The sequence below is a fragment of the Triturus cristatus genome, chromosome 4_2 (assembly GCF_964204655.1).
Source record: "Triturus cristatus chromosome 4_2, aTriCri1.1, whole genome shotgun sequence".
In the NCBI taxonomy this organism is placed as follows: domain Eukaryota; kingdom Metazoa; phylum Chordata; class Amphibia; order Caudata; family Salamandridae; genus Triturus; species Triturus cristatus.
The window spans coordinates 856352916-856376246 of NC_140586.1; positions in this window are offsets into that span (position 1 = coordinate 856352916).

Genomic DNA, 23331 nt, shown 5'->3' on the forward strand with positions numbered 1-23331 from the left:
GCAACCCTTATGGTGTGGTTGTAAGTCAACCTTTTCGGACTAGCTGCCCTAGTGGTAGCGTAGGCTAAGCAGTCTTTGAGGCTAAACTCGTGATGCGTGTTAAGCAGGCTGTTTTACCAATAGTAACCCCCTTTTATACCAATGAAAGGACACCACACAGATATATATTCAAAATATATGTGTATTTATTTCTCAAAGTAACCCCTAGTCTCTTTATGAGCACAGGAGCACAAATCGTCAAACAAGATTATCACAGAATACACAGAAGTTGCACTTTATATGGATAGGCCCTGGTGGCCACTCGAACCATATACTAAAATAGTGGTATAAGTACCACGAACAGAAAAGGGAAAAGGCCTAGGGCCTCTAGAATCGCTGGGCCTACACGGAGCTAACTTCAGTTAGTGACCAGGAGGTCCACGGGTTGCGTGTGCAGAGCAAATAGTCACACGCGGGCTCCCATAGGTTTCAATGGGTGCGTAAAAAGTACAAAGTTACTGCAAAAGGAATCTTCCGGATGACCTAGGAACTTAAGACTTGGAACACAGGCACTAGAGATGTATTACTACACTTGGGCACAGGAGTGCCAGCTTTACCTCACCCACAGGAAGCGGGTGCATAGGCCTCGAAGTGCGTCGGGTTTCTTCTATCTGTTCCGTGGGGCCTGTAGGCAAAAGTGCTGCAGGCGGTCGGTCGGGAAGAGATGCAGTGGATCCAAGGGTGGATCGGAGATGTTGAAGACCTGAAAGCAGAGGGGACAGTGTTCACAGTCACTAGCCAGTGACCAGCGTGGCACCAGGTGGGTACCAGGCGATGTCGGGTGCAAACAGGTAGAAAGGTGTAGCTTGTCTCTGCAGCCACGTGGTCTCTGAAGGTCGACGACGTCCAGGAGTCAAGTCACGAGCTGTCCCACGCAGGCTCTCGCTGTCGGCGGTGTCGGCGACTTGATCGAAGCAAACAAGCCTTGGCAAAAGCAATTGTTGTAGGCAAGGAGATAAGCTGATGGCTCTGCCAGCAAGGTCAGAGGGACTGCTCCTTTGGAGGGGAGCAAGGGCCAGTCTGGAGCAACCAGACCAGCGGTGTTTGTCGTAGATTTCGTCGCCAAGATGGCCACTAGCCAGCGGGCCAGCAACCGGTTAGGCGCGTCGAGTGGCAAAATGCAGAAGGGCCCCACGCAGATCGTGGAGATGCTGGAGGGCTCACCTTTGGTGCAGATGCTGCTCGAGGGTTGGGCTTCTCAGGACCCAAAGCACAACTTGGAGGGAGCCTCGGTTGTTGCACTGGTCAGCTTGTCGTAGTAGTTCCAAGATGGCCGGCTCCACGTGTCTCGGTGCCTCCACGGGTCTCCTCTTTGCAGGGACTGTGGATCGGGCGGTGAGAGGTCTGGAGGTCCAGGTCTTGTCAGTCTCTGGGCTCGGGCTCCGGCGGGAGGTGGCGGCAAAGCAGACGTTGATTCGCTGGATGGTGCTTGCGTTAGCAAGGTGGTCACTCCCTGACCACAGGGGAGATTAGCTTCAGTCCTCTGTGCGGCAGAGCGTCGAAGTTCCCGTCTTCTTCTTAGTTTCAAGTTGATTCCAGGATGTCTGAAGTCTTAGGACACAGCTCCTACCTTTAAGCGGATTCTAGGGGCCGGACTACCTGCTAGGTCCCTCCCTAAGGGTGGGACCAGGAAGGGGGGTGGTTACACCCCCAATCCTTTGTCCAGCTCGCCCCAGGCCCGGGACTGGTGTGCCCCAGGACCGGTTTGAACTGGCATATGCCCCGAGGCTCCTTGTGAGCCACAGGCATGTCTGGTTTCTTTCAAGCCCTACCTGACCAATACACAAAATCCTGTCTGGGGTGGTGCACGCACCTCCCCTGGCAGGAAACCCTTTGTCCACACCTCCCAAGCTGGAAGGACTCCCAGCAGCAGGAGGGCAGACTTGTGTCTGTGGTGGCAGCATCCATTTTGTGGAGCTGAGGCTATGTCTGATTTTACCCGGGTTTCAGGTACTGTACATGTCGTGTCCCTCTAGAAGGGTGGAATGCTAACCCCGTCGCCAGAATTGGCGAGGGGTTAGTATTCCACTTCGTATGACACCTTACTCGACATGTTTTGATAAAGCCAAACCAAAGATAGCATTTAACCGCGAGGTTCATAATGCACTTAAGAGTATATGGTATGACGATATCTGGAAACAGTAGAAGGAAGTTGTTCCGACCACTGCAGACAGGCTCAGCTCATGCCAGAGCACCATCTCACATGGAACCAAGCACTCTGCCTTCAGGATTGTTAAGGCCTGCCATAGGAGTGACTTATAGGTTACCAGGTGTCCCATTTAAGGTTAGGTATAGGTATACTACACCTAAGTAAGAGGTGGTTACACCCACTTACCCCAGCTGAGTGATCAGCCAGTTGTGTCAAATTTGTTAGGCCAAGCCTGGGGTGGCATAATACATGCTTCAGCCCCTGGCAGGCCTTAGATACACCAATGCCCTGGGTACCTAGTGTACACTGGTACAGGGGCTCACAGGGTGATCCAACCAATTGGGTATGTACCTAGGGTACATGGAGTCCATTTTAAAGAGAGAGCAGATAGCCTGAGAGCCTGAATGGCAGGATCTCAGGCCAACTAAGTCGAAAAACCAGCTAGACACTAGGCAAAAATTTGGGGGTAACCATAGTCAGATATCCACCTTCCTACACAACCCCCCCCCAAACGAAGGGAGATAAGGCTGACCTTGACCAGGTAAGCCTATATTGCCCAAGTGGCCATATAAGGAGGAACCAGCACTGACATGGTTACCCCCTGTCTCATGGTCCACTAAGCAATCCCTCACCCTAAGGGTATCAGAGGGTCTCCACCATAGGGAATCTCTACCTTTGGTGTGTCTTGGCAAAGTAAAAGGCTGGTGTTGGGATGGAGTACTGAAGTGAGTGTCCTCAAAGTGAGGCCTCAGCTTCCTCCAATCATCCTCCACCATGGATGCCTTTCTTTCCTTAACTGAGTTGCACTGTGCTCTCAGGGTCAGCCTCTGGCTACCTAAAGCTGGAGGCTGGGTCCCTTTTGTGGGCTTACTGGAGGGACAGGTCAGGTTTGGGGCCCTAAGGTCCCATGGTTGCCTGTGCCCAACAGAATCCCTCTGGGGGAGGTCCCTAACTACCTGTAAAGGAGATCCCTCAGGAATGTTTTTAACCACCACCTGACTAGGGCTACTAGCCAGGCAATCCTCATTCTTTTGATGGGGGGGTTCTTGTGGACAGGGGCCCTCCTGGGGACCACTGGCCTCCCTGACCTCTGCAGCCCTGGGCTGACTGAGGCAGGGTAGAGAGAGGCAGGCTACCTGCACCAGACTGGGTCCCACCTTGGAAGGGGCCACTGACATCAGAGGCTCTGCCAGGCCAGGCCTGGCTACCTCTGGGGCAGTTCCTTCACAAGGGGTGAGGTCAGATCCCTGAGGAGGCTGACCTTTTCCTAATGTCTGGGGAGAGGGAGACTTTTCTTCCTCCCCACTACTCTCAGTTTGTGTGGAGTGATCCATTGTTTCAGGCTTCACTACACCTATGTCAGTCTGAGTATAGGCTGAGACCATTACAGCCTTGCCAACCTTTTCAGGGGGGCACTCAGTTTGTGTTTGAGCTGTGACTGTCACAGCTCTGCCAGTTTCTACAGGGAAGTCTGTCTGTGCCTGGGCGGTGGCTGCCACTGCCCTTCCAACCTTTTCAGGGAGGAAAGCTACTTGGACAGGGGTTGTGACTGGCACAACCCCACTACCCTTTTGTGAAAGGCCTACCATTTTAGAATGGGTGTCTTGTTCAACTCTAGCTCAGGCTGAGAGTTCTAAGTCATTCCCCAGTAAGCAGTCTACAGGCAAGGTTGGGGACACTGCCACCCTTTTAGGGCCAGTGACACCTCCCCAGCTGAGACATACCTCTGCCATGGGATGACTTTTCTGTTTGCCATCAATGTTAGTTACCTGGTAGGAGCAACCAGGCAAAAGCTGCTCAGAGGGAACTAGCCAATGGGCCACCATTGTGATGCTAGCTCCAGTGTCTCTGTAGGCCTCAGCTTTTGTACCATTGATGTAGGGTTCCTGTCTGTACCTACCCAAAGTGTTGGGACAGGCAGTGAAGTTGGCAAACCCCATGCCACCATCACAGACAAGAGTAGTTGCTGTAGGGGAATTGGCTAAGCCAGGGTCCCCCTGTGTTCCCCAAGTGAACCCACCTAGATTTCTGGGGGCACTCCCACCACCTGGGGGATTACTGCTGACAGTAATAGGTGGTGTGACAGGAGTAATTGGAGGAACAGTTTTGTTTTTAGCCCTTGGGCAACCGCTGTCAGTTTTCCAATGCCCAGGAGTTTTACACTCATGGCAGTAGGGCTTTTTAGCTGTGGTAGAGGAGGGAGCTTGGGACCCACCACCCTGTGTGGAGTTTTGGGGCCCTGAGGAAGATTTCTCTTTTGCTTTATCCCCACCCTTCTCTTGAGGCTTGGTGGTATCTTTCTTTTGGTCACCACCCTGGTTTTTAGGCCTGATCCTGGTCCTGACCCATTTATCTGCCCTCTTTCCCAATTCTTGGGGAGAGGTCAAATCTGAGTCTACCAGGTGTTGATGGAGAAGCTGGTTTTGACAATTACTTAAAATCTGCTCTCTCATCATCAAATTGTACAATCCTGTAAAATCAGATACCTTACTTCCCAGCAACCAACCCTCCAAAGCCTTAGTTGCACATTCAACATATTCAGACCAGTCCTGAGTCTGTGTCTTTTGGGTGTCTCTGAACATTAACCTGTACTGTTCAGTGGTTAAGCCTAACCCATCAACTAGAACACTCTTCAGGACTCTGTAGTTTCTGACATCCTCTTCTCTAACAGTGAGGAGTCTGTCTCTGCCTCTTCCCTCAAAGGAGAGCCAGAGGATTGCTGCCCACTGGTCTTCAGGAACCTGCTGTACTTTGCAGGCTCTCTCAAGAGCAGTTATCCACTTGTGGATGTCATCCCCACTTTTGTAGGGGGGCACAACCTTAGACAGGTTTCTATGATCGAAAACCCTATCTTTGTCCTTAGGGACAATGCTGCCACCAGTGGGTACAGACCCACTCTCTTTATGCTGTCTAGCCCTGCTCAGTTTCTCTTCCATCAGGGCTACTTCTAGCTCCTGCTTCCTGATCCTCAGCTGGGCTTCTTGCATCTTGGCCTCATGTTCCCTCCTCTGAGGGGTGGTCATCCTTCTCCTGGAGTGACCTTGAGAGCCTCTAGAGCCATGGGAGGCATTGGAGTCACCTGAGCGATTCCTTTGCCTTCCAAGCCCTGGGTTAAGTCCACTGGGGAGATCCAGTGGGGTGAACCCACTGTCAGTCCCCAATAGCCTTGGTTTAGCTGGGCCAAGTATAACACTTGGCACTGGGCTAGTTCTCCCTTCATCCTCACCACTGTCTGAATCCCCCTCACTTTCTTCCTCTGTGGTAGGCATCCCATCTAAGGGGTGACTATTGGAAAGGGGTGTCTCAGTGGCCTCTTCAGAAAGGGGGCCTCCTGTTCCTGTCCCTAAGGGGGCTAACTGGGAAGCTTTCTTGAGCTCTCTCTGATCCTCATCTTCTTGCAAGAGTGCTCTGAGCACAGCAGAGGTGGGGTTCTTGGGCTGTTTAAGGCCTCTAAGAGTTGCCAACTGCCTGAGCTCATTTTGATTAAGGGTAGCATAGATGGATGGTGCCCTCGGGGGGTCACTCTCAACAGAGATGGGTACAGTGGACCCCTCTGCCCCAGCCATTGCTCTTAAGTGTGGGTGGATGTGTTGCAATCTACCTACACTTGGGTTTACCTACTAAACCTATCTAGTAGTTGTAGTCAGGGTGTGCTACTCCCTTTGCTCTACAACAACTAAGTTCAGTAGAACTTAAGTATATCTAATCTTGTTTTATATGTACCTACAGGTACCTATGTGATCTTTCAATTGGTAACCAAGAGATTACAATGGTAAAACACAGCAAGCTCAAATCCAACCGCTGCTCACCAATGTGAGAAGTTGGCCTGGTACATGAGGCTCACTAGTTAAAGTGATCACCTTGTACCATGCCAAGCAACCCTTATGGTGTGGTTGTAAGTCAACCTTTTCGGACTAGCTGCCCTAGTGGTAGCGTAGGCTAAGCAGTCTTTGAGGCTAAACTCGTGATGCGTGTTAAGCAGGCTGTTTTACCAATAGTAACCCCCTTTTATACCAATGAAAGGACACCACACAGATATATATTCAAAATATATGTGTATTTATTTCTCAAAGTAACCCCTAGTCTCTTTATGAGCACAGGAGCACAAATCGTCAAACAAGATTATCACAGAATACACAGAAGTTGCACTTTATATGGATAGGCCCTGGTGGCCACTCGAACCATATACTAAAATAGTGGTATAAGTACCACGAACAGAAAAGGGAAAAGGCCTAGGGCCTCTAGAATCGCTGGGCCTACACGGAGCTAACTTCAGTTAGTGACCAGGAGGTCCACGGGTTGCGTGTGCAGAGCAAATAGTCACACGCGGGCTCCCATAGGTTTCAATGGGTGCGTAAAAAGTACAAAGTTACTGCAAAAGGAATCTTCCGGATGACCTAGGAACTTAAGACTTGGAACACAGGCACTAGAGATGTATTACTACACTTGGGCACAGGAGTGCCAGCTTTACCTCACCCACAGGAAGCGGGTGCATAGGCCTCGAAGTGCGTCGGGTTTCTTCTATCTGTTCCGTGGGGCCTGTAGGCAAAAGTGCTGCAGGCGGTCGGTCGGGAAGAGATGCAGTGGATCCAAGGGTGGATCGGAGATGTTGAAGACCTGAAAGCAGAGGGGACAGTGTTCACAGTCACTAACCAGTGACCAGCGTGGCACCAGGTGGGTACCAGGCGATGTCGGGTGCAAACAGGTAGAAAGGTGTAGCTTGTCTCTGCAGCCACGTGGTCTCTGAAGGTCGACGACGTCCAGGAGTCGAGTCACGAGCTGTCCCACGCAGGCTCTCGCTGTCGGCGGTGTCGGCGACTTGATCGAAGCAAACAAGCCTTGGCAAAAGCAATTGTTGTAGGCAAGGAGATAAGCTGATGGCTCTGACCAGCAAGGTCAGAGGGACTGCTCCTTTGGAGGGGAGCAAGGGCCAGTCTGGAGCAACCAGACCAGCGGTGTTTGTCGTAGATTTCGTCGCCAAGATGGCCACTAGCCAGCGGGCCAGCAACCGGTTAGGCGCGTCGAGTGGCAAAATGCAGAAGGGCCCCACGCAGATCGTGGAGATGCTGGAGGGCTCACCTTTGGTGCAGATGCTGCTCGAGGGTTGGGCTTCTCAGGACCCAAAGCACAACTTGGAGGGAGCCTCGGTTGTTGCACTGGTCAGCTTGTCGTAGTCGTTCCAAGATGGCCGGCTCCACGTGTCTCGGTGCCTCCACGGGTCTCCTCTTTGCAGGGACTGTGGATCGGGCGGTGAGAGGTCTGGAGGTCCAGGTCTTGTCAGTCTCTGGGCTCGGGCTCCGGCGGGAGGCGGCGGCAAAGCAGATGTTGATTCGCTGGATGGTGCTTGCGTTAGCAAGGTGGTCACTCCCTGACCACAGGGGAGATTAGCTTCAGTCCTCTGTGCGGCAGAGCGTCGAAGTTCCCGTCTTCTTCTTAGTTTCAAGTTGATTCCAGGATGTCTGAAGTCTTAGGACACAGCTCCTACCTTTAAGCGGATTCTAGGGGCCGGACTACCTGCTAGGTCCCTCCCTAAGGGTGGGACCAGGAAGGGGGGTGGTTACACCCCCAATCCTTTGTCCAGCTCGCCCCAGGCCCGGGACTGGTGTGCCCCAGGACCGGTTTGAACTGGCATATGCCCCGAGGCTCCTTGTGAGCCACAGGCATGTCTGGTTTCTTTCAAGCCCTACCTGACCAATACACAAAATCCTGTCTGGGGTGGTGCACGCACCTCCCCTGGCAGGAAACCCTTTGTCCACACCTCCCAAGCTGGAAGGACTCCCAGCAGCAGGAGGGCAGACTTGTGTCTGTGGTGGCAGCATCCATTTTGTGGAGCTGAGGCTATGTCTGATTTTACCCGGGTTTCAGGTACTGTACATGTCGTGTCCCTCTAGAAGGGTGGAATGCTAACCCCGTCGCCAGAATTGGCGAGGGGTTAGTATTCCACTTCGTATGACACCTTACTCGACATGTTTTGATAAAGCCAAACCAAAGATAGCATTTAACCGCGAGGTTCATAATGCACTTAAGAGTATATGGTATGACGATATCTGGAAACAGTAGAAGGAAGTTGTTCCGACCACTGCAGACAGGCTCAGCTCATGCCAGAGCACCATCTCACATGGAACCAAGCACTCTGCCTTCAGGATTGTTAAGGCCTGCCATAGGAGTGACTTATAGGTTACCAGGTGTCCCATTTAAGGTTAGGTATAGGTATACTACACCTAAGTAAGAGGTGGTTACACCCACTTACCCCAGCTGAGTGATCAGCCAGTTGTGTCAAATTTGTTAGGCCAAGCCTGGGGTGGCATAATACATGCTTCAGCCCCTGGCAGGCCTTAGATACACCAATGCCCTGGGTACCTAGTGTACACTGGTACAGGGGCTCACAGGGTGATCCAACCAATTGGGTATGTACCTAGGGTACATGGAGTCCATTTTAAAGAGAGAGCAGATAGCCTGAGAGCCTGAATGGCAGGATCTCAGGCCAACTAAGTCGAAAAACCAGCTAGACACTAGGCAAAAATTTGGGGGTAACCATAGTCAGATATCCACCTTCCTACACTCATTTACTGCAGTCTCCTCAGTAGGAAATGCTTTCAGTTTTTTACTTTGATTCCATCAAGAAGGTATTCAGATATGTCACAAATTTGCCATAAATTCAGAATGTTAGCACTCTAGTTGCTTATTAGATCACTGTAGTAAAGCTACTGCTCACCAGGGAAGTCTGCTGCTGGTATTGAAAGTGCATGTTTCACTCTGCATATCAGAATTTTTTAATGAAATACAAGAGGATTTGAGAAGTCACTCAAAATGTGCCCTAATTTTTCTTTCTTCAGCACTAATCATAATTTCTATGGCAAAATGAACCCCCTCATTGTGTTCCTTTTTAAATTAAATGTTTTAAGTGTTACCAGTTTATTTCAATCAAGATGGCTTCAAGTGTGCCATACTTTTGTCATAAGTAAGACAGTAAGCGCTCTAGTTGTTCTTAAGAACACTCTGGGACATTCTGTCATTAGGCTATACTTGGGCTACATCTGGGTGAGAATTGGGCTACATTTGGGCTCTTTTGTCTCTGGTGGCCATCTTGGGAGATTTATTTGTTATGATATTTTCTAATTTACTGCAGTCTCCTCAGTGGGAATACTTTCAGTTTTTTATTTTGGTTCCATCAAGAAGGCATTCAGATGTGTCACACATTTGCCATAAATTCTGAATGTTAGCACTCTAGTTGCTCATTAGATCACTGTAGTAAAAGTACTGCTCACCAGGGAAGTCTGCTGCTGGTATTCAAAGTGCATGTTTCAGTCTGCATGTCAGAATTTGTTTATGGAATAGAAGAGGATTTGAGAAGTCAAAATGTGCCCTAATTTTTCTTTCTGCAGAACTAATCATAATTTCTATGGCAAAATGAACCCCCTCATTTTGTTCCTTTGTAAATTAAATGTTTTAAGTGTTACCACTTTATTCCAATCAAGATGGCTTCAGGTGTGCCATACTTTTGTCATAAGTAAGACTGTTAGCGCTCTAGTTGTTCGTTAGAACACTCTGGGACATTCTGTCATTGGGCTATACTTGGGCTACATCTGGGTGATATTTGGGCTACATTTGGGCTCTTTTGTCTATGGTGGCCATCTTGGGAGATTTATTTGTTATGAAGTTTCCTAATTTCCTCATTTACTGCAGTCTCCTCAGTAGGAAATACTTTCAGTTTTTTACTTGGTTCCATCAAGAAGGCATTCAGATGTGTCACACATTTGCCATAAATTCTGAATGTTAGCACTCTAGTTGCTCATTAGATCACTGTAGTAAAGCTACTGCTCACCAGGGAAGTCTGCTGCTGGTATTCGAAGTGCATGTTTCAGTCTGCATGTCAGAATTTTTTTATGACATAGAAGAGGATTTGAGAAGTCAAAATGTGCCCTAATTTTTCTTTCTGCAGCACTAATCATAATTTCTATGGCAAAATGAATCCCCTCATTGTGTTCCTTTGTAAATTAAATGTTTTAAGTGTTACCACTTTATTCCATTCAAGATGGCTTCAGGTGTGCCATACTTTTGTCATAAGTAAGACTGTTAGCGCTCTAGTTGTTCGTTAGAACACTCTGGGACATTCTGTCATTGGGCTATACTTGGGCTACATCTGGGTGATATTTGGGCTACATTTGGGCTCTTTTGTCTCTGGTGGCCATTTTGGGAGACTTATTTGTTATGAAGTTTCCTAATTTCCTCATTTACTACAGTCTCCTCAGTAGGAAATACTTTCAGTTTTTTACTTTGATTCCATCAAGAAGGCATTCAGATGTGTCACAAATTTGCCATAAATTCAGAATGTTAGCACTCTAGCTGCTTATTAGATCACTGTAGTAAAGCTACTGCTCACCAGGGAAGTCTGCTGCTGGTATTGAAAGTGCATGCTTCAGTCTGCATGTCAGAATTTTTTATTGAAATAGAAGAGGATTTGAGAAGTCACTCAAAATGTGCCCTAATTTTTCTTTCTGCAGCGCTAATCATACTTTCTATGGCAAAATAAACCCCCTCATTTTGTTCCTTTTTAAATTAAATGTTTTAAGAATTACCACTTAATTCCAACCAAGATGGCTTCAGGTGTGCCATACGTTTGTCATAAGTAGGACTGTTAGCGCTCTAGTTGTTCTTTAGAACACTCTGGGAAGCTGCAGTAGAACACAAAGGAATCAACTGACTGTCTCTGCCCTTGTTGGATGTACATGTTTTACTGAGAATGTCAGACTTCATTCTCACATGACTGAGAAAGATAATGTGAATTTACAGAAAATATGCTCTCAGTTAGCTTATAGATCACCTTCCAAACCTCTGTGGGAAAAGCATGAGAAAATAGTTTTCTCTCAAACATGATTCATGATATCACAGCAGAAGGCTTTTTCACATGGTTAAATCACCTTAGTACACACCACAATTCCTAAAATGAGTATGGTACCAACAACAAATGATTTATAATGTAACTAAAGTCTTAAAACCTTCTATTAACTGCAATGCTTTTTAATGAGGTGATATCATGTATATTGGTCCCAAGATGGCTGCCAACACTTCTTGGATGAAGTGCTGACAGCCAATCAGATCTCACGAGGAGATGTGTGGTTAGGCTCCGCCCAGATATATATGTGATTTTACTTTTGATTTTCTCAGGAACTACTGAACGGATTTACACCATTTAAGCAAAAGGCACATGCCTGACCTGAGGACTACCTCTTTGCCAAATTTCAAGTAATTCTGTTCAGCCGTTCGGGCTATACCTTCGACTAAAGGTCCTACGGGAAAATGCATGGGGAAAACGCGTTTTGGGACCCCCCTTTTTTCTCAGCCCCCGCTTGACGAATCACCCTGAGACTTTCAGGGTAGGAGCTGAGCGGAGCGCCCCATTAGTTTTGAAAATTTCACGAAGATAAGTCAACCGGCGCCAAAGTTATTCAAAATAGAATTTTCAGATTTCCTATGGGAACTCGGTCCTAACTATAACTATCTACTGGCGACCGCCACTCTTTCAATCTCTCACTCTCACATATACTCACTTATATACACCAATAGTCACATATACTAGTTTAAAACATATGTAGTTACTCATAAAGACACTATTGAGACAGTCTATCACTCACTAACACACCCATGCACACACTCATCCACCCATACAGTCCTGCACACATGCTGTCTTCAACACATACAAACAGTGAGTCACTCATTCATGCACCTATGCACTACATAATACCCCCCACCGAACCATACAGACACTCAGACACTCATACTGATACTCAAAAAAACAACTAATAACCTATATAGACACTCATGTAGCTACTCACCAACCCATGCAGCCACTTATACACAAAGTGAGAGACTGATACAGATATTTACACATTTAAACATTACTCACTAAGCCATGTATTCACTAAGATACACTTAATCAGTCAGTTATACAATCAATTTTTCAAAAACAAATCATCCATTTAGACACTTGTATACCCATTTATTCTTCCATCGACCTTGAGATATACATATATAAAACATATGTAATTTTCAGAAAAACACACATTCACTGGATGATGTCATCAGTGATGTCATTTGAGATGTCATCAGTGATGTCATGAGTGATGTCACTGACCATGTCATAAGTGATGTAATATGTGATGTCATCAGCAGTGCATTGCGGGCGCGCGAGTTATAGTTAGCTGAACTAACTATAACGGGGGAATTTCAATGGTTTTGTACGAGTGAAAAGTCCAGCTAACTATAACGCCCCTGAAACCTATGGTTTTTTCTGTGAATTTCTAAGGTTTTTTAAATGCTAATTCCTAACTATAACGTGCCTGAAACCTATGGTTTTTTCAGTGAATATATATATATATGTAGGATTTTTTTCACACACAAAAACAAAGGTTACAGGGACCTTATAGTTTGGGCCAAATTTTACTCATACAAAACCAGAGAAACTCAGCCGTTATAGTTACCTGAGTTAACTATAACTCAAGCGCCTGCAATGAACTGCTTATGACCTTCCATATTACATCACTCATGACATAGTCAGTGACATCACTGATGACATCTCAAATGACATCACTGATGACATCAGTGATGACATCATCCAGTGACTGTTTTTAAAACGTTTATGAGCGTTAAATATGTATAATAAGGTGTATTAGTGAATCAGTGGGTGTATGAGTGTCTGTATGGATGACTCAGTAGGTGCATGACTGACTGTACAAGTGACTGAATAGTTGTCTCAGTGAATGTATAGGTGAGTGACTGGTTGTGTAAAAGAGTGTATCTGTCTGTCAGTTGTGTTTTTAAAAAAAAATTAATTTAAAAAAGTTTTATTTTGATACAGCACCATAGTAAACATACATTTGTTACTCGGGGATTGATTTAACAGACATAGTAAAATACAGATTTATGCAAGCCGGCTAAATACGGAGAACTAAAGAACATAACAGAAGAGAGGGGCTCCCAACAAACAAAAGATTAAATTCATCTTAAATACAAGAGAACACAAATTCATCATTATTTCAAATGCAGATCATAGTTCATATCAGATGCCCTTTTACTTAAAATACAAAACAATGGACAATCCCCTATCTAAATTAGATCAGGATCTGCTATCATTCACATCCTCCTTCCATCTATAAATAGGTGCCCAAATGTGCCTGCCAAGCTTTTTCCCTCACTTGCCCTTTCTCTCGTAGATCCCTTTCTCTAAATTATATGTAGCTAACAGTTTGGCGAGCCACTGCTGTAAGGTTGGGGCTGATTGATCCAGCCAGGCAGAGGCGATGCAGATACGTAGAACAGCCATGGCAAGAAACAGAAAGTAATAAAATTATTTCTGCCTTCCCCTGGTTTGGATCCCCAGGAGCATTAAAGCAGGATCAAGAGAAACTTTTAACTTCATTTTTAGATCCATAAATTTCTCAATTGCACTTATCAAATTTTGCAGATGGGGGCAGGTCGAGAACATGTGGATTAAATCAGCATCCGAGCTATCACGGGGGGCATTTAGTTCCTTCCTGCCCCCCTATGGTGCTATCCTAGCTGGCATGTGATAAAGTGAGAATTTTTTTTAAAATACTGAGCTTGAAGCCCCGCTGAGCACAAGACAGGCAGGCCCTGCTCCAAGGAATCAAAAAACTATCTTGATCTATGCCAAGCTTGTCGGCCCACTTCTTCCCATGCTTATCCGAATCATCCTGCTTGAGTAGTTGCAATCTGAATAAATTCTCTTAATAGTACAGTTCTCTCCCATTCTTAAAACATCTATGATTATAACTTTCTGAAAACCACTCAGCCCGCCTTTTTTCACTCTTAAAAAACTCCGCAACTGAAGGTATTTAAAAACATTACTTGTACTAATACCATAGTCATGTTGTATATCATTAAACGCCTGAATCCCCTCTGGGCCTATTAAATCCTCTAGCTGCCGGAGCCCCCTGCCCTCCAATTCCAGCATTATTGCATCGGAAAAAATGCCAGGGAGCGGGGGATTTCTATATAGCTGAGTATAGAAGTTAATTCTACCAAGGCAAGATTTGTTTTTAAATGCAGCCCAGATCTTATATGTAGCCACCACTGTTTTAAATTTCGTTTTTTTTTTAAATAGCTTAGCTCGCTGAACTTCATAAAGCAGTTAACAGCACCTTCTCCTAGCAGTAATTTATTATATATCTGGTGACCCTGTGTTGTTCCATGAATCGCCTGCACTCCCGCCGAATAACCCACGCATGTGTTGAAAAGCCACAGCCCAATAATACATCTAAAATCTGACACTGCCCAGCCTCCTCTTTCCCTTGGCAATGACTTTTACCTCAGCGCCCTCCTTGTTTTTCTGTGAGCCCATATAAACCTACTCACCATATGTTCAAGCATCATAAAACAATGCCTCTCAAACTCTAACAGTCTACATTGTCTTTCCGCTCTCTCCTCATTGCTCACAGTTCACTTGATCTCTCCATGCCCTTCCCACAAAAACACCCCCCCCTTGCAGCTTGTTATTTGCAGTGTGTGTCATTGTTCTCTGATCGCACCACGTCCCACCCCCTTGCTGCTTGTTCGGCACTGCCCATAGCAGATCCATGGGGCCTCAGGCAGTACAATGGCACCACTCGCCACTTCCTGGCATGCACCTGAGCTATGCCGGGACTTCACTTGTACTCGTTTATGCATCCCCCCTACATGTGCATTGTAAGGTGGTGCGAGCCGGAATGGCCTCTCCCAGGCCCTGTACAATGGTATTGCCCACCTCCCTGGTACAAGGGGAGTGATCGCCACCCCGGTAGTCGTGTGCAAGGTGCAGCTAGTTTTACCTTGAAGCTAAGCATGGCACCCGTTTCACGGGGGCCCGCTTCATGTTTCGCCACACTTGGGGGCATATCAGCAACAACCGGCGATAATTATCGCTCAGCGCTCTTAGCGTGAGGATAATTATCACCGCATAACGTGGATTTTTATCGCTGAGAGAGCGTGCTATTAGCAACGCTTATCTCCTCAGTGATAAAAATCCTCACGCTAACTGCCTAACGTGAGATTATCGCTGGAAACCCAGCGATAATCTCACATGGTGTGGCGTTAGCTTGCTGATAGGGACTCACAAACTCAGCCATGATATCCACCTTCCATAGGATATCATGGCTAAGTCACTCCTGAAGCAGGCGTAAGGAAAGCAGCGATAACAGGGGTTATCGCTACTTTTTCTGCCGCTATGCTTCATAGCGTGGGGCTTGATGATAGGAGAAATGTCGCTTAGCAACATTTCTCCTGTCATGTTAGGTCAGGAACGCCCACTTTGCATCTCATTAGAGATGCAAAGCTGGGCGTTAGGAATCCCGACGCTAAAGCAAGGTTTCACGCGTTAGCGTGGCCTTGCTAATTAGGCGCTAAAATTATCGCCGCTTTTCGGCCAAAAACGGCCGCAAAAGCGGCAATAATTTTTTATCGCCAGCTTGTAAATATGCCCCTTGATCTTTTTTGTCCATTGAATCTGAGCGCAGCACCAGCTTCATGGACGCTGTGCTTCATGTTTCGGCTCCTTTCTATATGTTGCACGCTTTCTCTTGATCGGCGTGGTGCCTGCTTCAAGGACGCCACGCTTCATGGTTTATCTTGTTTTACTTTAATGCTGAAAATGGCTGTGTATTTGCTGATAATGGTGGTCACGGCAGGCGTCTGTTTCTCTACTCCTTCATCTATGCCTATGTTTCAGCTGGTAGTCGGGCACTTCTGTTATACAGAGCAGCTGAGTCATATGACAGAAGCCAACAGAGACGGCAGAGTATTTGGTAAACATTATTTGAACTTTCCATTATTAGGACTTGGACTGGAAGAATGTGGCACCTTTGACCACCACGTACACATCTGCTGCTTTCCTTTTTTCCTCTTTAATCAGTGATGTCAGTTTTGTTGAGATACTACTTGAGCAACTGGTTTAAACTTCCATTGTGTAGTACGCGCCTGATTCATGCAAGTATGGCTCTCCATTTGCAAGATTTTTGCCCATCACAAAAGGGAGGCTGCATTTCTCTTAGGCGATTCACATACAAAACCCCTTAGCAGGATGGAGGGCCAGCCCAAGGGATCACTTCGCAAGCCCCATCTCCCTAATTCCTTAAAACCCATCTACGAAAAAACAACAACGGCCCTAGAACCTACCAGCTAACTTTGTCAAATCAACTACGGCACAACCAATAATATGTCAGAGCCTCATGCCCCCACAGTCAACAGCATCCAGACTACACAGTGTGCCCCATCCCAAATCCCAAATCCCAAGCAAAAACAAATTATCTGTGTGTTTTCTTTTTTATGCTGTCTTATTTTAACTTACATACCAGTTCACATGAAACTGCAACTGAATTTCCATTGTGCCATCATTAACTCTTCAGGAGTGTTGTGCAAAAGTGAAACACTTCAAACAGTTAACAGTTTGTGAATTTTTGGCCCAGTATATATGCTTACTTGTCATATATACATTAAAGAATGAGCCCTGCTGTAAAGCTCTATTGTCCATTACATGGAAGCAGCAAGCCTGTGGTGTAATTCACTGTCCTCCATGTGACTACAGTGTGTGATCCTGGACAAACTACACTGTTTACCAGCGCCACTGCCTAGCTGCAAACAACAATAAGAATTTACAGAACAGCCTAACCACAGATATGCTCATTTACTGATGTGTATTTCTATATTTTATTCACTTTTTCCAACAAACTAACTGAAAGAGAAAGTTATTTATTTGATTATCCATTGGTATGAGGGAAGGTAATGACAATGATAAGGGACATTTTACGCACCACCAATGCACCGTCACAAACCTCCTACACACTATACCAGTGAACATTATCCTTGGTTTGAGAACCAGCTCTTAAATATTCAATTACCCTTGTATCTTTAAAAACCTGGATACTGCTTTGTCGTTTAAGGATGTGACAAAAAATTGAGTATGAGACAAAATTAAATGGATTTTTGGCCATAATTAACCTTTTAAAATTCAAACTTGGCTTGTGAGAGGTAATGTGATTTCTCTGATTCCGAATCCAGGTTTGGTGTCTTCATTCGATTCAACTGGGGTTTAAGGCCACTATTGTATTTTAAAAGTGCAACCTTTATGCTGACTAGGCTACACATCGTGTACAACTCCATGGACCACTGAATAATAGAAAATTAATGTGTCCCCTCTTCAACACTGCATTGGATCTAGAGTAATAAACCTGCTTGGACTTTCTGCTATGCCCTGATTTGGGATTGTTTATTCATATTTATTCACTGAGCTGGCATGACTTGTCCCATGTTCCTCATTATATTGTGAACATTAATATTACATTTCATTTGCACAATATATCACATAATTGTTTGTACGTTAAACCATGCTAGACCATTGGTTTTCTGATGCTTTAACTGTACATGTATCTGATTTATAGAAAAAAGACGCGCTGCTCTGTGTCAAGGTGAATATAGGAGTGCGCTGCTCTACTTCACTGCCCATAAACGTTCAACCTTTACGCCGCATTCTCCTAAAATCAGTGTACCGTCAACTATTGAGCTTTCATTAATCTTCCTACGAATAGAACCGAAAATTAGGTAGCACAGAACCATAGAATCGACCCTTCCACGTTTTACTTCAATCTATTTACATTGTGTACATCACTACAAAAATAGTCTGAAAAATAAATACATTGGGGTAAAAAATCTATAATGGTTTAAAGAATTCAGTAGAAATTAAGTATATTTCACATAAATATTGCCCCGATTCCACTATTTTAAGCGTCAATCAAGCTGATTCATTTTAGCCTTCTTTTATTTAGAAAGGATAGAAGGATTACTGGAAAGGCCCATATCTGATCCACATGTTTAAATTCCTGGTCAACAGAACACCAAATGAACAGAACTCAACACCACCTTAGCAACAACTAAGCCCCATCTAAACGCAAACACAACGCCACCACCCAAAAAACATGCCTCTCCTCAACACCACCTCATCATCACTAAGCACCACCTCAACATTAGAGCAGGTTGGAAGAAATTGCCAGCATTCCAATGACAAAAAAACTACAAAACATTTTTTATGTTTATTCTTTTTTTAATTCGGTATTTCAGTTGTACATAATGTTTTTATGTGATTTGTTTTGCATTTGAAAAGTTTTATTAAGTGCAATCAGGACCTGGCAGGGTATCAGGGCGCTGTACAATGCTGCCTGCTGGCTAAGCTAGAGTTGGAAAACATAATAGATAACTGCGCATATACAGCAGAAGCACATTGAAGACAAAGAAATAGACACATACACAGTTAAGATGATGCAGATTGCATCGTAGATAATGGAGGGCAAGGTTCCATGGGCAATTCAAATAGTTTGTGAGGCTACATTACTATTGCCGCATGTAGCTATTGATCAGCAGGCCTTTGACTTCTCTTTTAAATGTAGAGGTCGAGGCGATTGTTCTGATTTCTGGCAGGAGAGCGTGCCATATTCTCGGAGCATGTCCGGAGAAGGCGCGGTTGTAGGTTCTCCTTTTTTTTTACTTTGGTGCTTTCAGCAGCAGAGTGTTGTAACTTCTTAGGGCGCGATTCCCACCCGATAGTTCAAGTTTATTTGCTAGGTATGTGGGAGTGTTCTGATGCAGGGCTTTTTGCATCCAGAAGGCAATCCTATGCCTGAGCCTTGCACTGAGGGAAAGCCAGTTTAGATGGATTTGATCGGGTGTGATGTGGTCACGCTTTCTTGTGCCCGTGATGAGTCGGGCAGCAGAGTTCAGAGTTGCCCTTAAAGGGGCCAATTTAGCTTTGGGCAGCCTAGCCAGGGTTGCAATTCTGTAGTCTAAACGGGAGAAAACAAGGGATTGGACAGCTTCTTGCATGTCAGTGGACTGTAGGAACTGTTTGATTCTCGTTAATGTGCAGAGTTGGTGATTGGCTCCTCTTGTTGTAGCACTGATGTGATCCTGCATATTCAGGTATTTTTCCAGAATTAGGCCAAGTGATCTAGTGGAGCTAACAACATGTGGGGTGCAGTTGAGGGCTGTTAGGGGTATATTATCAAGGCCAGGCGATAAACTTATCGCCGCTTTAGCGTCCGTTTTCGGGCGTAAAGCGTTGATAACTTTATCGCCTAATCAGCAAGGACACGCTAGCGCGTGTTTTGCTGACTTAGCCCCCGTTTCCAGCACGCCTAACTTTGCATCGCTAATGAGATGCAAAGTAGGCGTGGCTGTGAAACCAACCAGGGAAAATTTCGCGAAGGCAGCTTTGCGATATTATCAAGGAAGGGTAGCGATTTTTTAAATCGTGTTAAGTATGCCTTAACGCAGGAATTTAACGTCTGTTAAATTCCTGACTAAGGCATACTTAACATGGGGGTGGATTGTGTGGCTAAGACCACAGGCCCCTATCATCAAGGGTATCGCCGTTTTCCATGGACCATCGCTGGAAAACCAGCGATGGTCCATGGAAAACATCGCTATTGCTAGGATAATTATTGCCATTGCGCTGAGCATTGTTAATACAGCACTAGCATGGCGATAATTATCGGCGATAGCCAGCGTTAAACATTTTAACGCTAAGAGCAGCCAGCGATAATTATTGCTGGCCGGTGATAATATGTCCCTTAGTTGTTTGAGCCAGTCCTGAGGGGCGCAGTATGACTGTGCAGGGCAAGCAAGAGGAATTCTGTTTTAAGTGTAACTAGCAAAAGGTGGTTTTGAGATAACCATTGCTAGGTTTTTAAAAGAGCATAGTTGAGAGTAGTGGTGCCGTCCGGTGAGGAAACTTTCATATACAGTTGAGTATCTTCCACGTACATATGATATTGTATGTTAGTCTGTTTCAGAATTGCGGTGAGAGGCTCCAGATACAGGTTGAAAAGAGTTGGTGAGAGTGCGGATCCTCGTGGAACTCCAATTGAGTCCGGTTTACTGTTGGAATGGTCTTCTTGGTTATATATAATGTAACAAAAATGCTTATAACACGTTTTAATTATAACTTTTCAACATGCTGCACAGCAGCCACAATGCTCTACAACATCATTTAAAGACATTGCAAAGCCAATAGCTCAGTCTAAACGCTTATAAGGTCCCAACAGGCGAGACCTAATGGCTATGCCAATGCTTGTTTATTGCACTTCAAATGCTGGTCCACGGATTGAACGAATGATACAGTGTCTCTGGAATCCCAGTATTATAAATGTGACGTTACTGCAACTTTAAGCCTACAGAGGTCATTTGAAGCTCACACATTAACCAAGTAACTCCATCCAGGCCAGACCCACATACTCTAATGTTGATAGGATATAATGTTGTTGGGATGGGATGTGGTCCCTCGGCTAGACTGCCAACTTTGATGCTGGAAACCAGGGTTCGAGCAAATCACATAGGGGCATATTATCCAGCCAGGCGATAAAATTATCGCCACTTTAGCGGCAGAAAACTGCCGCTAAAACGGCGATAATGGGCTTGATAATATGCTCTATGGAATTCCAATTGAAGCCAATGTTACTGGATTCACGAGTTGGGGCTAGGTTGTAAATTGCGCAAAATCAAAATAAAGTATACCACAAATAGATAGCCATAGAAAGAATGCTCAAGGGAACAAGGGGAAGCAACCACAAAGAGTCCCCAAATCTTCAATTAAACAAGTTAATTAACGATGAACATGTAAGATAATGGTTTGTTCCCGAGCATAAGCAAAATCAAACTGTCCAGTGTAGTTTGACAATTGACAAAAATCAAGTCCAATCCCTTTGTATGAGGATTTATCTTTTCTTTATTTTCTCAGTTGTCCTGATCGCATATTCCACAGCATCAAGCCAGAAGTGGATGCGGGCAACACGTGTTTCGTCTTGGGGTAATTGAACCCCCACGACTTCCTCAGGGCCTATAAATATAGTGGTCAATCACAAAAAACGGGTACGATGCAAAAGTCAATCTGAATAGAAATAATACTAGTACGTATCCGAAACCTCCGTTCTAATTCAAACAGCACAGTCCCAATGAAAAAGTGTCACTCGGCAATTGATATTCTGTGAAGGAGAGTACTCCGTAAATATCTTAGGACCCCAGATATTTACGGAGTACTCTCCTTCACAGAATATCAATTGCCGAGTGACACTTTTTTCATTGGGACTGTGCTGTTTGAATTAGAACGGAGGTTTCGGATACGTACTAGTATTATTTCTATTCAGATTGACTTTTGCATCGTACCCGTTTTTTGTGATTGACCACTATATTTATAGGCCCTGAGGAAGTCGTGGGGGTTCAATTACCCCAAGACGAAACACGTGTTGCCCGCATCCACTTCTGGCTTGATGCTGTGGAATATGCGATCAGGACAACTGAGAAAATAAAGAAAAGATAAATCCTCATACAATGGGATTGGACTTGATTTTTGTCAATTGTCAAACTACACTGGACAGTTTGATTTTGCTTATGCTCGGGAACAAACCATTATCTTACACGAAGCCAATGTTAGACGTCCTTCACATCTAACATGGGCTTCAATTGGAATTCCATAGAGCATATTATCAAGCTCATTATCGCCGCTTTAGCGGCAGGAAGCGGCGATAATTTTATCGCCTGGTTTGATAATATGCCCCATAATCTCCCCGTTCCTGAATGTACAATGGCAAATACGGTGCTCGTGTAAAGCGCTCCAATACCTTCGGGTCGAATTCGCGCGATATAAATATACAACAACAAAAAAATAGCCGAGCAAGGTATTTGGTGGATTTTTTCCTCTTTTGCAATCTAAAGACTTTATCCCAGATAAAAGTTTTTAGCACATGTCCCACAAAGTCTGGCCATATGTTTTTTAGGAGACTTTGTGGCAGGAACTGATCTCGAGAATCACCCGGCTATAGCGGGGTATTTTGCACTTGTTTCCCGACCGATATCTGTCTTAATTTCCACCAGAACAACTGCACGGCCCGGCACGCTCGTACGAACGCTGATCTGCTGGAAGTATCTGCACTGCATTATTGGTATGACGTCATTAGGCAATGGATTGTGGGTATGCTGAGGTTTGGCACGAGCTACTTCCGCACTGCTGCCAGCTGCTCTGGCTACCGGATATTCATATACCCAGAATCCTTTGCCTGCATGTCGACTACACTGTTAAACTTATCATTTATTAGGATAAAAATAAACAAGTGGCGTGATTTTGAATTGTGCAGCCGTCCTCGTTAAAATTCAGTTAGACTACTGACTCTTGTGATTACACACCCTAATTGTGCAATGTGTATTGAATATAGCACACTGATTCTTGCGCTTAATTCTGTGTAGAATCATATGCTTTGCATACTTGCTGATTCAGTGCACTTCGTGGGGCACTGAGGATCTAGTGTTGCAATTTTTGGAAGATCTTAAGGGATCTTATTAATGTTGGTATAATAAGAGTTGTAATAATTTCTTGGCCGTTGATTTCCATCAAGTGTAGTTACCTCTGATCTAGAGAGCGGATAGTCAGCTGGGAAGTAATCGTTGCACTTCGTATGGTAGTGAAACTCTCGATCACGATGACGGTTAAGTCACACGTTTTGTGTTGCTGGATTGCTGGGCGGCTCACTGTGAAGTGGGCTAATTGTCAGACTGGCTAAGATCAAGTGTAGTACACTTGGTGGTCACTAGGGGGAGATCGGTCAGCCGGGATGTAGTCATGGCACTTTGTGTGGCAATGAAACTCCTGAGCATAAAGGAAAGATGACGGTAACGTCAACGTTTTTTAGTAACTGGAATGTTGGACTGCTGGGCGGCTCACTGTGAAGTGGGCTGACTGGCAGACTGGCTGGATGGTGATTTTTTACGTAGGTCGGTGGGTTTGGCTGGACTGCTGTGCAGGTCAGCCGGGACTCACGGCCAGGCTGACGACCTCGGTGGAACGGCGGGCCCGAACGGCATGGCTGGAAGGCTAAGTCGACCCCCTGTCTGGCAAACCCCTCCTAGGTCTGACCAGCGCAAGGCTGACCGGCCAATGGCTGACTGCGGATTGGTTACCCGCAGTTCGGCTGGGCTGGTTGGCTGCTGGAGGGAGGGCAGAGCTGGACAGACCGGGGAGGCTGAAAAGATAAGCCATGCCTAGTACCCCCTGGGCTAGTACGCCGAGTGAGTTGGCCGACGCGGGAGGCTAGGCTGCCCGGTGTGGCAGA